Raw genomic sequence first — 11,813 nt, 5'->3', positions numbered from 1 at the left:
GCTGTCTATGCCTTAATCCCTGGAGTTTGTGAATACGATTCTATTTTCGTTAACTACTACCCACACCACCAAACCGACAAGCGCCGCGTTAACAGGAAAGACGTAGCAGGCAGCCCCCCTCTTCTCGCTCTCCGCAGCTTTGAGCTTGCGCGGGATGGCCCGGGACTACGCCTGCGCGATCCGGCGCGTGCCCCCCCCCTCACGCACGACCCCGGAAGGGCGGGGCCGAGCCTAACGGTCATAAAGGCGCATGCGCTGTTCTGCCGCGACGCTCTGGCTGGGTTAGCTCTTTTCTTGCTCCGTGTTGTTGCTTTTCGGTCTCTGCGAGGTAACGTATTGGCTGTCTTGCGATGGGAACAGGAGCGCGGCCCAGGGGCTCAGGGTCCACCGGAACTCCTCGGCTGGGCTGGTGTGGTACGCGTCGCTTACAGGCTCCGTAGTGTGCTCCAGGCCAAGATGGAGGGAGGGGAGAGATTCCGTGGCTCAGCGTTCTGAGGGCCGGCGCTGTGGGATACCCATTGTAAGGGTTGCCACAATGGGATTTTTTCCTGGTGCTTAGCTCTCGTCTCTGCAGCCAGGCAGCTCCCGCCCAGGTCCTGGGACGTCGTTTAAGGCCTTGCCTTTTAACCCACCTGGTTCCTGCCGCCACCACCACCACCCCCAGCCAAGCACCAGTGCGGGCCCACGTCGGTTCAGACGCCTCGTGTGTGCTTGCGCAGATTCACTGATCGAAGTCGTAGCTTTATCATTTGATAGATCTTCATCTGGTAATTTATATCTAATAGGTCATCCCAGCATTTCATGAGACATGGATGGGAGACAGCCATTGGCGTTGATTGCCGTGTTCACGTTGTCACACCCTGGTCCCTTGATACTCTGGCTAGTTATTCTAAGGAGCGAGGGCCTCCCCAGTGTGCGCGTTCACCTTTAAGTGTATCTTCGGCCGACTGTTAAACCACAGGAATGAGTTGAATTCAGTCCCACAGTGTGACTGCAAGCTGTGGTCTCAGAGGTTCCACCAGTCTCTATTAGACTAGCATGCCGGGACTCTTATTCTGAGTTTTGTGTCACGTTTTCCTCCTCCTCTGTCCAGAACTCTACGGGCACCCTCCACCTCTCTCCTCTGAGGGTGCTGGATGGTGAACTTAATGGGATCCATTAGTCTTTTTGTTACCAGCACATCCCCAGCTGGACTCAAAGGGCCCTTGCCTTATATTCTAGTAAGGAATTACGTAGAACAAATGTGTAGCAAATTTGATTTTTTTTACTTTTGATGAGCAAAGAGAAGATGAAAACTAGCATCTTGAAAAATGCTGTCTCAAGGAAGGGAGGCCTGTTTATAGGTTAGGGAGCTCTGCTGTCCTACTCAGGAGTTGCACTTCCAACCGAAGGCATATTGTTGGAATCCATCTATTTGATGATAGAAAGATAATCCCCTCCAGTGGGATTTATCATCTCTAAGAATCTGCTGGAGGGTCACCTGAATGGGTCCTGAGTTGCTGGTGCATAACAAACACATTTATAGGTTAGATTATGGGCGTAGGGAATGGAAAAACAGAAGTATTTTAGGGAGGAGGTGTTAATGCAAATCAGGAGGTGCTGGCATTTGGCCTTCAAAATGGAGTTATCTGGTTAGATGCTTTGTCTTTACAGAACATGTGTAGTACAGTAAGTTTTCTCTTCATGGCTACCTTCTGTGAAAGGTCATGTATTGGTCACTCCTGTGTGTTGCATGGCACTTGAAAGCTCTTTCAGGTAAAAGGAATTGTTAGTAAAGTTTAAGGTAGTGCAGGGAGCACTGGTAGCTTTGTGGCAAAAAGCTGCACTGCAGTCTTGAAGGCATGTTAGAGTCCACCAGCTTCTCCGCAGAAGAGGGATGGGCAGTCTCCTCCCCTGCTATTAACTGCCTCTGAAAACCTGCAGGAGGGTTAGCTTTGGGTTGGTTCTGACTCAATGGTATACAACAATAGTTTAAAGAGGGGCTTTGGCAGCAGGTATGCCCACACAGCAATTTATTGCTTAATTTCTTGACTGTTACGTTAATTGTGGATCCAAGTAAAATCAAGTCATTGACATCTTTGAGCCATTTAACATGATGTTGTCTGCTGTTCCAATTATGAGGATTCTTGTCTGTCTTTTAGTCGCTGATTTATACATATGTATTGTTGGGTGCTGTGAACTCAGCTATGACTTTTAAGAGCACCTGTAGAAGGAAGCATTGCCTAACCCTGCTAGGTTCCAGTATATTAAGCTGAATAATTTCCCTGCATTAAGAAAACTTTGAACCTCGTGTTACGGAAAGTGTATTTGGCATGAGCTGCTGCCGATATTAGGGACTCTGTCTTGTGTTGGGGTACTAGGGGCCTGACTGTGGCATAAATGTTTAACCTTGAGATGGGAAGTTGATGCTGATCCAGTCTCTCTCTTGTTCAAAGGGTGACAGCCTTTGACAACAGCTGCTGTAATATCAACAGCCTCAAGATGGGTGATGATGGCAACAGCCAGAATGAGGCACAGTCCAAGAGCCCCCCAGAGTCAGTGCGCCTGAGCATCCAGCAGTGCCTGGACTCCCTGGTGCACATCAGCCAGTGCCGCAGCACCCATTGCTTACTGCCATCCTGCCAGAAGATGAAGCGGGTGGTGCAGCACTTCAGGGTTTGCAGACGCAGGATCAATGGTGGCTGCCTTGTCTGCAAACAATTCATCGCCCTCTGCTGCTATCACGCTAAACACTGTCGTGAGAGCAAATGCCCTGTATCCTTCTGCCTTAAGATCAAGCACCGGCTGCGCCAGCGGCAGATCCAGCACCGCCTTCAGCAGGCCCAGCTCATGCACCGGAGAATGGCAGGATGAGCACCCCAGCAGGCCTTGACAGAGCCTGCCTTCTCCTGTCTCAGCACCTCCTGGCACCCTGACACAGCAGCCCAGCACCCCTAGAAGCCACATCCCCCCCTTCCCAGCCCCAGCCTTCCCCCAAGAGCATGAACAAGTTTCCCTAGTGTGATCCAGACTGAGCCCCTCAATGATGAGTCTAGAGGCAGGCAGGCAGGCAGTCCCGAAAAATTGGGAAAGATAAATAAATAGTTCTCCTGAAGCCTGCATAAGAAACATCTGACACTTTGGTTTTAGCCCCTTAAAACTTACCTCAGACTTCTGAATCCAAATGTGTGAGACAATAAATGTGTGTTGTCTTAAGTTTCTGACTTTATGGTCATTTGTTACAAAAGCAGTAGAAAAGTGGACACTTTATTTGCGAATCCATGAAGATGCCACTCACATATCACTTCATTCAGGGATCCAGGTATATTTTCCTCTGGATATTTCATATAACTGAGTAGGTAAATTGGAAAACTTGGTTATGTGGTACATTTTTACACAATGACATTTTTCCAAAAAGAAAAGACTTAGAATGCACTTGCATGTACAAATAGTTAAATTTGTTAGGTGCAAATATGATTTTCTAGCTAAAGTACTGTTTAAGGACATGTACGGGTGCTACATTGACCCTGTGATGGTTAAGAGTGTGTGTCAGTTTGCCTGTAATTGGTTTGGCAGAGGTAAACCTTGATGAGGGATTTGATGTAGTGTAATGATAACCTTAAATGAGATTTTCTGGGTGGCCTGTGGGTTGGGGGACTTTCTTTAAGGTGTGACCTGCATACCTACACCATCGAAGGAATTTTAGCTAGCTGGCTTGGGTTCATGCATCTTGCTTTTCAACTGATTCCTGGAACTGATAGGCTTCCTTATTCACTAACTGGGTTCATTAGCCTCACCAGCTACAGGCCCTGAATCTATGACTTGCCAGCCTTGACAAGCATGTGAATCCTTTCTTTTGGATAAATCTATATATTCAATGACTCTGCTTCTGTAGAGAACTCACACTAAGCTGCTAATTAGTTGAGTTACAAGTTGAGAACAAGAGTTGGAGAAACTGATAGTAACATCTGTTGTAGATTAAATTGTTTTCCCCCCTAAAAATATGTCAGCTTGACTAGGCCATGACTCTCAGTATTAAGTAACTATGAGTTATAAATCCCACCCTCCATGTGATAGGATTGTTGTGTGCTGCTGGTCCATTTTAACCCATTATAACTCAATGTAACCCTATGAACAACAGATAGGAATCCTACCCTATCCTGTGCCACACTGTGACAATCCATCTTAATGAAGGTCTTCCTTTCTTAGAGTGACCCTCACCTTTCCAAGCATAATGTCCTCCAAGTACTAACTTCTCTTTACAACATTCCCAAAGTATGTGAGAGAAAATTTCACCATCCTTGCCTACAAAAAAAGTACACTTCACATTCTCCAGGACATTCCTGTTTGTTCTTTTGGCAATCCATGAGGTATTTAGTACTCTTCTTTGAGACCCCAACTCAAAGGTATTGACTAGAATTCTGTCAATCCTTAGTCATTGTCCAACTATCAGATTCCTAGCAAGCAATTGAGAAGACCATGGTTTGGACCAGGTACACGGTAGTCTTAGTTAAATAATGATGTACTTACTTTGCAGTGATGTGGTCTAGTGTGATCATCCTTGGTGCAATCTAAGAGAATTAGGGTGTAATGCAACAACCTTTAATTGAGCTACATCAGTTGTATTAATGTATTGAAAGTTTGCCTGGGGTATGGCATGTTTCACCCATGGGAAAGAGGAACCGTGCAGAGGTGGAGACTTGAGTACTACCAAGAAGACCAGGAATGGAGCACATCCTTTGGACCTAAGTGCCTGTGCTGGGAAGCTCCTTGACAAAGGAAAAGGCTGAAACATAGGGAGATCTCCAAGGAATGTCAGGCCTACAGATGCTGAAGTAAACAAGGACCTTCCTCCAGAACTGAGAGGAAAGACCTTTGCCCCTACAACTGGCACTGAATTTAGGCTTCTAGTTCTCTTAAGGTGTAAGAGAGTACATTTGTTTGTTAAAGCCATCCATTTATGATAATCAGTGCCATACCGATACTAGATAGAACAAAGACAATGTCCTCATCCTCAAATCCATCAGGATTTTAGGGACACAGACATGCCAACATCCAGCACAAAGTAATCCAAGCTCTGATGAAGGTAGGCAAACAGGAGGTTAGCACAGAGGAAAGACAACTTATCCAGCTTCCTGAAAACCGAATGTCTCGACTTGAATGGTTCTCAGTTGGGCAGACGAGCCCAAGAAGTGAGAATCACATTTACCAAAGCTGAGATGGGGACTGACTGGAGCATCTGGGTATACCTAGAAGAGAGACCAAAGACTGGTCAGCCAGCCATTCCTCACACCACAGACAACTGCTTTCTGAGGGTCAGGGCAGTTTCAGATAGTTAAGTCTCTGGGAGGAGCCTGCTTGGTGACAGCTGGAAAGGAACTTCTCTCTCATCTTCGCATACTTGTCTACGATGGGTGATCTTTCTGATATTTTAAATACCAGTGACATAGCTTCCAGAATCACAGCAATATGCAAGCCATCTCTATGTCCTTAATTCTCATGATAACAGCCTGAAACCTTTCAGACAAATGTCATTCTTTGGTTTAAATGCATTCTAGCTGATTTCTATGCTTGTAGTAACAGAGTTGATGCCTTTGATTTATGGTGTTAGGGAAGAATACTGAATATGTTATGTACTGTCAAAAGAATGCACAAATCCTTCATAAGAAGTCTAGCCAGACTGCTTCTTAGAAGCTGGGGTCACACAACTTCATCTCGTATATTTTGGACATGTTTTCATGAAAGGCCAGTGCCCAAAGAAGGATGTCATGCTTGGTAAAAGAGAGGGTCAATGAAATAGACACTGAGCAAGATCGATTGACACATTGGCTGCAGCAGTGAGAAACAGCAGAGGTGGAGAGGATAGACAGGATTAGGTAGGGTTTCAAATTGTACATAAAGTTGCTATGAGTCAGAACCACTGTGATAGCATATAACAAAAACAATCTGATGTTAGCTGTTTTAAGCATGCTTTATTGAGATTCTGCATCTTTCAGAACATGAAAACAAAACCATAAAAAATCTGAATGGCAAAGTCACCAGCATGCATGTGGAAGAGCAGTTCAGAAGCATAGCAGCATGTGAATTACCTAAGAAAACTAAGTTCCATTTTCAAAGGATATTAACTGGTACAAAAATCAGATTTTCTATCAAAACTCTTGTAGTCATTACCTATTTCAAACAGACTGAGCAAACAGACTCCCCAAGAGCTCAGCAGTTCCAGCTCATAGTAACCTCATAGGACAGAGTAAAACTGCCTCACTTGGGTTTTTCCACACTAAATGTTTTTACAGAAGCAAACTGCCACATCCTTCTGCCAAAAAGCTGTTAGTGGGTTCAGACCACTGACTTTTTGGTTATCAGCTGAGTATTTAAGGGAGCCCTGGTGGTACAGAGCTCCCTGAGCAAAAACAACAAAAGAGAATTAGCCAGTGATCCAGATTTACTATATCCAATATACTATCCAACAAAGTCAACAGCCATCAAGTTGATTCCAACTTGTAGCAACCTCATAGAGCAGAACTGCCCCGATGGGGTTTCTAATATTTTAATCTTTTATGCAAGCGGACTGCTTCATTTTTCTCCAGTGGATTGGCTGATGGGTTCAAACTTTCAATCAGCAACCCAATCCACTGTACCATCAGGGCTCCTTTATCACAGCTAGGTCAGAAGTAATCCAAAAGTCCATACTTTTCTCAAACTGTGTACTAATGCCAGAGTCATTATCTATGTGATTTCTGTATTAGAGCCAAAAAAAGTAAGGGCTTGCCAGGCTACTGGGTAAAGATGAGTCTCTGCATCCACCCATGGGTGCCAGCATTGACTGGAGGGGATCCTAACCCCTTCCAATTGGTCACACCTAGATCTAGCACCTTCAGACTTCTGAGTTCTCTCTGGGCTTTGAAACATTACAGGAGTCATAACATAGAGTTGGCTTGCCTTACCCTCTCCTTGCAGGAAGAAATAGTGTCTCTGAAAGTTAGACGTATAGATTTACACAGCTTCGGGATACTGTAGATTGGAAAGCCACTTCTTAAACCTTGCCACATTAGTCCTTGAGTATACATCCATACCTCACTCACTCAAGATCTTATTTTATATTTCATATTTACAATATTAAAAAATCTACCTCTCTGTTTTGCACATTAATATACATATAGCAGCAGTGAATGCCAGGTTGTGAGGTTATAGCAGAGAGAGCTTGTGATTGTTAAGGTTATATATCAGCTTGGTTGGACATACTCTCAGAAGACTTGCAGTAAGTTAATGGTATAATTTGGCAGTTAGTAATGATTTAATTTGGTGATCTGATGTCATTCTCAGTGCTTGCATAATGCCATTTTTTTGTATAACAACTTGGTCTTCAGAACCTACTTATGTCAATAAGAAGTAGATGTGGTGATTGATAGCACTGTCTTCTCCATCCTCTAGACTCAGGATTTCAACATTATCTTTTAATTGTTCCCTTTCTTTTGCTCTATAGCAAGACAGTTGCCAAGTACAGTTCAATTTCTTTCCACAATATCTTTTTTTACCAGCTCTTCTCATGAGAAACCTATACCTAGACCAATAGACTACTGTCTGAATAGGGAATACAGTTGTTGTTGTTATGTGCTATTGAGTTGACCCCAACTCATATCAGAACTATCCACAATAGCTCTGAGTCTTGCTCTGTAACCTGGACCACTCTCACTGTATGACACATATAACCTCATTATCCCTGTTACATTGTCAATCCATCTCATCCAAGGTCTTCCTCTTCTGCACTGTCTCTCCACCCTTCTAAGCATGATGTCCTTCTTCAAGAACTGGTCCCTCCTGACAACATGCCCAAAGTATGTGAGATACAACCTCAAAATCTTTGCCTTCAAGGAACAGTTTGGCTCCACCCTCTCCAAGACAGACCTGTTAGTTCTCTTAGTAGTCCATGTTCAATACTCTTCTCCAGCACCACAACTCAAAGGCATCAATTCTTCTCTCCCCTTTGGTCATTGTCCAGCTCTCTTATGTGTAACAGGTAATTGCAAAGACCATGGTCTGAATCAGCTGCACCTGAGTCTCTAAGCTGACGTCACTGCTCCTTAGCACTCTGGAGTGGTCCCTGACAGCAGATTCTCCTAATGTCTTTTGATTCTCTGACTGCTGGTGTCAACAGTGTTGCTTGTGGAACCAAGCAAGCTGAAATCTCAGTCTCCTCCATCTATCATGATGCTGGCAGTTGACCCAGTGGTAAGAATTTTCCTTTTCTTAATATTGAGCTTTAATGCATATTGCACACTACAGTTATTAACCCGCTGCAGCAAGTGCTTCAGGCCCTCCTCAGTTTCAACCAGCAAGGTTGTGTCATCTGCATAACACAGGTTATTGATGAATCTTACTCCAATCCTGATGCCACAGTCCACCTCATAAAACCCAGCCTCTCAAATGATCTGTTACATATAGCATATAGATTGAAAAGGTATGGAGACAGGATGCACTCCCTTCCTAATTTTGAACCATGCAATTATTCTTTGCTCTGTCCTGACAACTGCTTCCTGGTCCAAGTATAGGTTTTGTGTGAGCACAATCAGGTGTTCTGGGATTCCCATTCTCCTCTATGTTAGCCACATTCTGTTGTGATCCACACAATCAAATGCCTTGACATTTCATTGACTAATGAAACACAGATAGACATTCCTCTGGTACTCTCTGTTTTCAGCCAAGATAGATCTGGCACTGGCTATAATATCCCTAGTGCCACGGCCTCTCCTAAACCCAGCTTGTATTTCTAGTAGTTCTCTATGGTACCAATGTAGTCAATGTACTGTCTGGTAGTCAATGTACTCTTTCAATCATTTTTGTATGATCTTCAGGATTTTGCCTTGTGTGTGACATTAGTGATATTGTTTGATAATTTACACTCTCTATTGGATTACTTTTTTTTGAGATATGAATAAATATGGATCTCTCCAAGTCAGTTGGCCAGATAATTGTCTTCCAGATTTCTTGGCACAGCCTGATGAGCACATCCAGGGCTGCATCAGTTTGTTGAAATATGCCAATTGATGTTCCATAAGTTCCTGGGACCTTATTTATTGACAGTTCTTTCAGAGCAGCTTGAATTTTCTTTTCATCACCATTGCCTCTTGGTCATATGTTGTTTCATTAAATTCTTCTGTGTCAGCCCACTCTTTTTTGAATAGCTACTCCATCTTCTTTTGATGCTTTCTAGATCATTCCATATTCTCAAAGCATCCTTAAGTATTGCAACTCGAGGCTTGAATTTGTTCTTCAGTTCCTTCTTAAGAAATGCTGAGCAAGTTCAGTTTAAAATAAGAAAGGTGTGTGTCAGGCTGTGTCCTTTCCCCATACCAGACAAATAATTCCCCATACTATAACAAATAATTTGAGAAGCTAGACTTCATGAAGAAGAATGTAGTATCAGGATCAGAGGAAAACTTATCAACAACCTGTGTTATGCAGATGCCAAAACCTGGCTTGCTAAAAATGAGGAGGACCTGAAGTGCTTGTTTCAGAAGATCAAGACCTACAGCCTTCACTATGAGCAATATTTCAACATCAAGAAAACAAAAAAAAAAAAAAAAGAAAACAAAAATCTCACCACTAAGTCAATGATAGAGGGGAAAAAGATTACAGTTGTCAATGATTTAATTTTACTTGGATCCACAATCAACACCCTTGGTACCAGCAGTCAAACAAGAGATTTATTACATTAAGAAAATCAGCTGTCAGAGACCTCTCCAGAGTACTGAAGAGTAATAATGTTAGTTTGAAGACTAAGGTGTGTCTGATCCAACCCATGGTCTTCTCAGTTGCTTGCTATGAATCTAAAAGTTGGACATTGATTAAAGATGACACAAGTAGAATCAATGCATGTGAGTTGTGGTGTTGAAGAAGAGCACCTACTGTCCCATGGACCGACCTGGAGAAAGTGAAACCAGGGTGCTCCTTAGAGACATGAAGAATGAAACTCTGCCTCCCATACTTTGGGCATATTTCAAAGAGGGACCAGCCCTTGGAAAAAGACGTTGTGCTTGGAAAGATGGAGAATTAACATAAGAGAGGAAAACTCACAATAAGATGGAATGACAGGATGACTAAAAATGGCTCAAGTGTGATGATGGCACAGTATAGGGTAAGGTTCAGATCTGCTGTTTAAAGGGTCATTATGAGTCACAGCTGACTTGATGCATAACAACTTCTATTTTTCTAGGATACTCTTTCTAGAGAAGGGTTTAGAATTAGTTGTCATTTAAAAGCTGTTGTCTTTTCCTTTCCTTTCATCATTGCTAATAAAATTAGAATAATCTACTTTATAATTTTGATGTGAAAATGGAGGTTACATTGTCCTTGCAAAGCTGGAGTTCTGCCTCCAGAAAATCCAGTCTTAGGACAGATTATAATAGAAAAAGATTTATTATACAACTGTGAAGCAGTTTGAGTCTGGTGGGTAGGTTCTCTTGTTTTAGTTGAAAATCAGGTGTAAACTGGTCTTTTTTAATTTCATTCACAATCGTGTGTGAGCTGATTGGATCTACTGGATTTAACTATCAGCTGTAGGCTGGAACCCTCTTGTTAAGTCAATCAGGACTTGATGGGCAGGCCTTTGTATTTAAAAGTTGGTTGGGCCCTTTGTGTTTGGGAAGAATATTGTACTAAGTGGTACAGCATTGGTCCGTCAGCTTGTTCTACTGCTACTAAGATAACATGGAATCGCTGTGATACTGAATGCTGTGTCACTGGTGTGTCAAATGCCATAATGGTTACCCAGGGTGGACAGGATTTGGTAGAGCTCCCAGATTAAGACAGGCTTGGAAGCAGGAGTGGCATCCACTTCATAAACAACATGCCTTTGAAAACTCCATGCACATTAGAGAAATGATGATAATTATAGGACAGGGTTCAGATCTTTTATTCATAGGGTTGCTATGAGTTCGACTCGACAGCACATAACAACAACAACAACATAGGAGACAGGCTTCTTAAATCTCAAGGAAGGGAAATTTTCAAGGAGTATTTTTTGGTTGGGTTGAGGGGGAGAGTTAGTATTGATTTGGCACTTGTTAGAAGATAAAGGCGAGGTAATTTTAAGAAAGGAGACCAAAAAAATTTTTAAAAAAAGAAATGAGAAGATAAGCAAATCAGGAGGCACATGCAGCTGGCCTTGAAGACCAGCTGTCTGGTAGTCTTCGTTGTGGGTTTCCTCTAGGACTACTTTCTAGAAGGTCATACAGATCACTTTTCTTACAGTCACTGTGTCAGTCCATCTTGTTGAGGGTCTTTCATTTTTTCTTTTCTTTTTTTTTTTGAGTTTTAAGAGAATGAAGCCTTTATTTCCTTGTTTCACACAAAGCTGGCAGAGTTGGTGGGTTTTTGGATTTTAGTCAAAGAGACCAAATCCCATATCCTCGTCTGACTCTTCCGACTCTTCCTTTGTTTCCACCTTGGCTGGGGCGGCAGCAGCAGGAGCAGCTGCGGTAGTGGCAGCAGCCACAGGGGCAGCAGTCACAAATGCAGATGGATCAGCCAGGAATGCCTTGACCTTTTCAGCCAATGGGAAGGTGTAGTCAGTCTCCACAGACAAAGCCAGGACCCGCTTATACCCATTGATGATGGAATGTGGTATTGAGGCCACAGTTGGGTAACCAATCTGCAGACAGACGCTGGCAACATTGCGGACACTCTCCAGGAAGCGGGTATGCAGGGTCTCCTCTGTGATGTCAAGCACTTCAGGACTGTAGATGCTGCCGTTGTCAAACACCTGCTGGATGATCAGCCCGAAGGAGAAGGGAGAGATGTTCAGCATGTTCAGCAGGGTGGCCTCGCTGGCTCCC

The sequence above is a fragment of the Elephantulus edwardii genome, unplaced genomic scaffold, assembly GCF_000299155.1.
Source record: "Elephantulus edwardii isolate Elephantulus edwardi_28Jun2011 unplaced genomic scaffold, EleEdw1.0 scaffold00209, whole genome shotgun sequence".
NCBI classification, from domain to species: Eukaryota; Metazoa; Chordata; class Mammalia; order Macroscelidea; family Macroscelididae; genus Elephantulus; species Elephantulus edwardii.
The sequence above is the reverse complement of the archived record's forward strand: the minus strand, read 5'-3'. Positions refer to the sequence as shown.